The sequence below is a fragment of the Dipodomys spectabilis genome, unplaced genomic scaffold (assembly GCF_019054845.1).
Source record: "Dipodomys spectabilis isolate Male_0828 unplaced genomic scaffold, ASM1905484v1 ptg000276l, whole genome shotgun sequence".
In the NCBI taxonomy this organism is placed as follows: domain Eukaryota; kingdom Metazoa; phylum Chordata; class Mammalia; order Rodentia; family Heteromyidae; genus Dipodomys; species Dipodomys spectabilis.
Window position 1 is genome coordinate 1,253,008 of NW_024870953.1, and position 5,397 is coordinate 1,258,404.

The 5,397-nt window shown below is 34.7% G+C and overlaps 1 non-coding gene across 1 annotated transcript; it reads left to right on the forward strand.

The window, feature by feature from the left end:
- Nucleotides 1-5,037: 5,037 nt before the first annotated feature.
- Nucleotides 5,038-5,144, forward strand: LOC122126366. Its single transcript, XR_006150907.1, has one exon. It is a non-coding gene; the product is annotated as a U6 spliceosomal RNA (small nuclear RNA).
- The last annotated feature ends 253 nt before the right edge of the window (nt 5,145-5,397 follow it).

The following is a 5,397-nucleotide window of genomic DNA, read 5'->3' on the forward strand; positions in this document are numbered from 1 at the left end:
TTCTTATCAGGAAAGGACTTCACACTGACAGGTATCATTACAAGAAGAAATACGATAAATATTCACAGTGGCACAAAAATCCCTTAGATGCCTTGCAAGGCAGCATGTTTTTCCATTCACTGCATGTGGTTTGAGCGGATTGCAACCCAAGCGAATGTAGAAGATATTGGACCCTAACAAAACTGACAATTGCATAAACCCAGTCCTCTATGACAGATTTAACAAGGCCTATCTTGGAGATTCTTGTTAGGGACATGATAAAAAATTTATAGTTTATTTCTGATTACAGAACAGTTTTACACCTGTCACTAAGCCATTACCTTTATTTAACACAGTCCCTTTTTCTCTAACTTATATTTTCTTGGCTCAGGAAACTGTTTTTTGCTTGTGAAAACCTGGCTGTTTACAATATAGAAATGGGTTTTTCATCCTTTTGAAATTACTGTCTGTATAGTGTTCTATGAGATGAGCTTCCTATGATATTCCATATCATAGGAATAAATTACTCTGATTCAAACTTGGACAATAGCTAGCTTGTTCTCTCTCCTAGGAAACCATCTGTATAGACTTTTTACATGTAAACAGACCCTCATTTACTTACAAAAGTCTGTCAGTGAGTCAAACCTAACTCACCCAAGTGAGGTGAATTCCTCTCTCATGCTTCTTTTACAGTAAAAATGGTAAGAACTGTTCAACAATGCATATACTTTTTAATGTGAAGTGTGACTCCTATTTTCCATAATGTGAATCAAGGAGAAGAATCAGTTTAAGATGTGAAAGAGCCTTTCGAAGTTTTGGAACTTGAAAATTGTCCTGGGTATTCATTTTTGGAAAAATATCCCTTTTCAAAGACAAAGGACTCCTTTTTTTTATATTGTGCCGGTACTGGGATTTGAACTCCTGGCCTTGAGCTCTACCTGGGCTTTAGTTCTCTATCTTTAATCTATAGACCTGAGCCACACTTTCACTTCTTCCTTTTACCAAGAGTGGAGAGAAGAATCTCCTAGGTTTATCTACTTGGAATAGCTTCGAATTGCAATTATCAAATTTGAAATGGTTCCAAGCATTCCGTCTAAGGCATATTCAACAACTAGTGAAACTTGTGTTGGCTATAATTATGCATCTTTCTCTATATGTGCACGTTTACATGTGTATATGTATGTGTGTATTTGTGTGTATGCTAACGTGCAAGTGAACCTACATAAGGGCATATACACACATATATGCATATATAAATGAATATACAAATATAAATATATGTGCATATATATGTATATCAGATGTTCAGTGATTTAATCTATAGTTCCTAGCACATTGTCATTCTCACAAAATGTACATGATAAATTGCTCTGCAGATCTGTGATCTATTATGGATATCCTTTGTACTCACTTCCCCCATTAGTTTTTGACCATCCCTGTGAACAACTTTGGTCTACTTTCCATAGGATAGCTTTTTTTCATTACAGGTAGTTACTAACTGATAATAAAAGAAAAAAGGTTGCTTGTAAAAGGAAAAAAAATTCTTGATTATAGCCATTCTACCTGGGGTGAGGTGGTATCTCAATGTTGCTTTGATTTGCATTTCTTTTACGGCTAGAGAGGTTGAGCATTTATTCATGTGACTATTGGCCATCCTTCTTTCACCTTCAGAGAAGTTTCTCTGTAAGTTTTTAGCCCACTTATTTATTGGGTAGTTGTTTCTTTGAAGATTTGTTGTTGGGGGATTTAATTTGTTGATATCCAGGTAGACTTTAGATATGAGACCCTTGTCTGTTGTATGGCTAGTGAAGATTTTCTTCCAATCCGAGGACATTCTATTGATCTTGCTAGCTATGTCCTTTGCCATGCAGAAGCTCTGCAATTTCATGCAATCCCATTTGCCCAAATTTTCTTTGATTTGTTGTGTTTCTGGGACTCTATTAAGGAAATTTTGGCTTGTGCCAATTAGACCTAGGGTTTCTCCTTTTCCATCCTGTAATGTTTTCAGAGTGTCTGATTTGACTCCAAGGTATTTGATCAATTTGGAGTTGATTCTGGTGCAGAGTGATATATAAGGATCTAGCTATTTTTCTGCAAGTAGTTAACCAATTTTTCCAGCACCATCTACTGAAGAGGCTGTTAGATGTTGGAGGAGATGTGGACAGAAGGGAACCTTACTGCATTGTTGGTGGGAGAGTAAACTTGTTCAACCATGTTGAAAAGCAGTATGGAGGTTCCTCAAAAGACTCTACATAGATCTCCCCTATGACCCAGCAATCCCACTTTTGGGCGTTTCACCAAATGATCACAAATAAGACCACACTAAAGCTACCAGCACAACTATGTTTATTGCAGCATTATTTACCATAGCTAAGACATGAAACCAACCCAGATGCCCCTCAGTAGATGAATGGATCAAGAGAATGTGGTATATATGCACAATGGAATTCTATGCCTCCATCAGAAAAAATGACATTGCCCCATTTGTTAGGAAATGGAAAGGCTAGGAAAAAATTCTATTAAGTGAAGTAAGCCAAGCCCAAAGAAACATAGGTTTCATGGTTAAACTTATTTGCAACAACTAGTATATGTCTGAGTCAAGCAGAAAAGGTCAGATAGGTTGATGTTAGGGACATGAACCCTAAGATATGTATTCAAATGTTTTTAATGCGATTTTTTCTAACATATTTAAAGAATATTTCTTTGTTGCTTTGGATGTCCCTCCCCCACGGCATAACTCCTGCTTTCACTGTATTTGATGTTGATATAATTTGTGGGGGGGGGTGGGAAAAAACAATTCATTTAAATAAGAATACGGGTGGACCCATTGCAACACTAATATGTACAAGTACTTATGTCGAAAAACGAACTTTACTACTTTGGTTGGGGGGAGTATTTGATATGGGGGACAGGGAGGATTGGAAGTTCTGGGAAGGAGAAACAAAGGAGGACGCTACAGTGCTTGATAAGAAATGTACTCATTATCTTGTCCATGTAATTACAACCCCTCTGTACAGTATTTTCACGATAAAAAAGAAAAAATAATAAAAAGAACAAAATTTTTAAAAATATATAAAGTAATCTTGTAGAAGATTAAAAAAATAAAAGAAAAATAATTTTAGGTCACAGGTTAAAGTATCTTATCCATTCCAATGATTCCTATGAGATAAAATTTATAGTAGAAGTAAAAGTGAAAAGGAACTCCTAGATATGTTATTTTACCATTTAGAATGGCAAAGAATAATATCATGTCACTGTCATAACTCTTAAAGAATGCAAGGTTAACCGATGGTTGCTTTCATGTTCCCACAAAACTAGTAGATCCTGAAGCATAATAGTAGCCCAGCAGAAATTCTAAGTAGCAGACATGGGGCATGGAAGAGAAAGAGAGGAAATGAGACAGAGTGAAAGAGAGAGAGAAATATCATAATATTGAAAGTGAATAATAGATAAACAAGAGCTGTATGAGAATATTCATACTGCTATCTTTAGACTCTATGTGTACATTTGCAGGTATTTGATATTTGTAATCCATCAACATGAAATATAAAGTTATGTTGATAAAAATAAAAGTGACTCAGAAGAAATTATAAATGCAAAAAAGATCTTCACAGCAGCAAACTCTCAGAGATATTTCATGACTTTGAAAAGGATAAAGTGGCTGAAGTTACTATAAATTTAGAAGTACAACAATTCGCAAAAATAGAAAAAGATATTTATATATTTCCTTATATAACCCAAAGCAAAAGGAAAATGTTGTTTAGATGATTTTTTTAAAAACACAGTCTCTCAAGTGCTAGGAAGTTGGCTCAGTGGTAGAGTGCTTGCCTTTCATGCATGAGGCCCTGGGTTTGATTCCTCAGCACCACATAAGTAGAAAATGATGGAAATGGTGCTCTGCCTCAAGTGTTAGCGCTAGCCTTGCCTGAGGAACAGCACTCAGGCCCCAGAGTGCAAGCCCCATGACCAACAAAGTCAAAATAAAACAAAACAAAACAAAACAAAACAAAACACAGTCTCTCACATTTGTGGCCTCAACCCTGTAATACTGTTGCTTCAACCTAGGGCTAAGATTTTAGTTGTGGACATATATCAACTCTCCTGATTCAGACTCTACTTGATCATTTTTTAATAAATATTTTGTTCTTAATTATCCTAGTTGTAAATTCACATGCACCTATAAAAAAAATGGTTTGACCACCCCAGTAACCTTCTCAAAGTACCACCTAATGATGACTAACAAAAACTTGTATTATATAACAAGTAAAACAATGCTACAAAGAAAACCAATAATTAAATAATGATTAATAAAATAAAAAACAAAACAATTACCAGTGTTTTTAGTATTTGAAGTGCACTACATATTAGATTTTCTATTTTCTCATATTCCTGTACATTTTAAACCGCCTAAGATTATGATGTTCAACAAGATTTTTATAGGCTATGAATAGTCTTCAAAGTTACACACTAAGGTTATTATTTATGGCTCATCTCATTATTTGTTTATGGCTTATATCATCTCTTGTTCCTCGCTAAAATATAAAGTAAGGAATCCCTAAATTTTAACAAGAACTGTGTAGTAAGCAAGTCTTAATCCTTCATTCTGCTTCTTCACACAAAGACTTTGCAAATTCTCATTAACAAAGTTTCTATAAATTCTGAAATGTACATACTTAGTACTATATGTCTGCTAACATAAATCTTAAATACATTATAGAAAATTTTATACCTGCCAAACAGTCCTAATTTTGGCATATAATCCTAAAATTAAATAGATATAAAACACTAAAATTTTTAACAACCCTTAACACTTGCTGCTGTGTTCATTATGACATGTGCCTTGTATAGAACAATTGAATTATTTCCCCTACACATCTCTTGAACCACAAATATCTGGAATTATTTTGTTTTTGACATGTCCATCTTGACATTATTCTTAAATGTGTGCTTATGTAAGAAGTACATGGTTCTAAAATTTCACAATTCTTCTAAACTTACTTTTTGTTGAATTGCCTAGTTTAAGAAAATCAATTACACTTTATATATAAAAAATATTCTGTGCTCAATTCAGCATCACATAAACTAACATTGTAATGATACTGAGAAGATTAGCATGGCCCCTGCGCAAGGATGACAGGCAAATTCCTGAAGCATTCCATAGTTTTACAACAATAGATGCTGGAGGGGATGTGGACAGAAGGGAACCTTACTGCATTCTTGGTGGGAGTGTAAACTTTTTCAACCATTTTGGAAATTAGTATGGAGGTTCCTCAAATGACTCCACATAGATCTTCCCTATGATCCAGAAATCCCACTTTGGGGCATTTACCCAAATGATCACATACTAAAACTACCAGCACATCTACATTTATTGCAGCATTATTTAAGATAACTAAGATATGGAACCAACCCCGATGC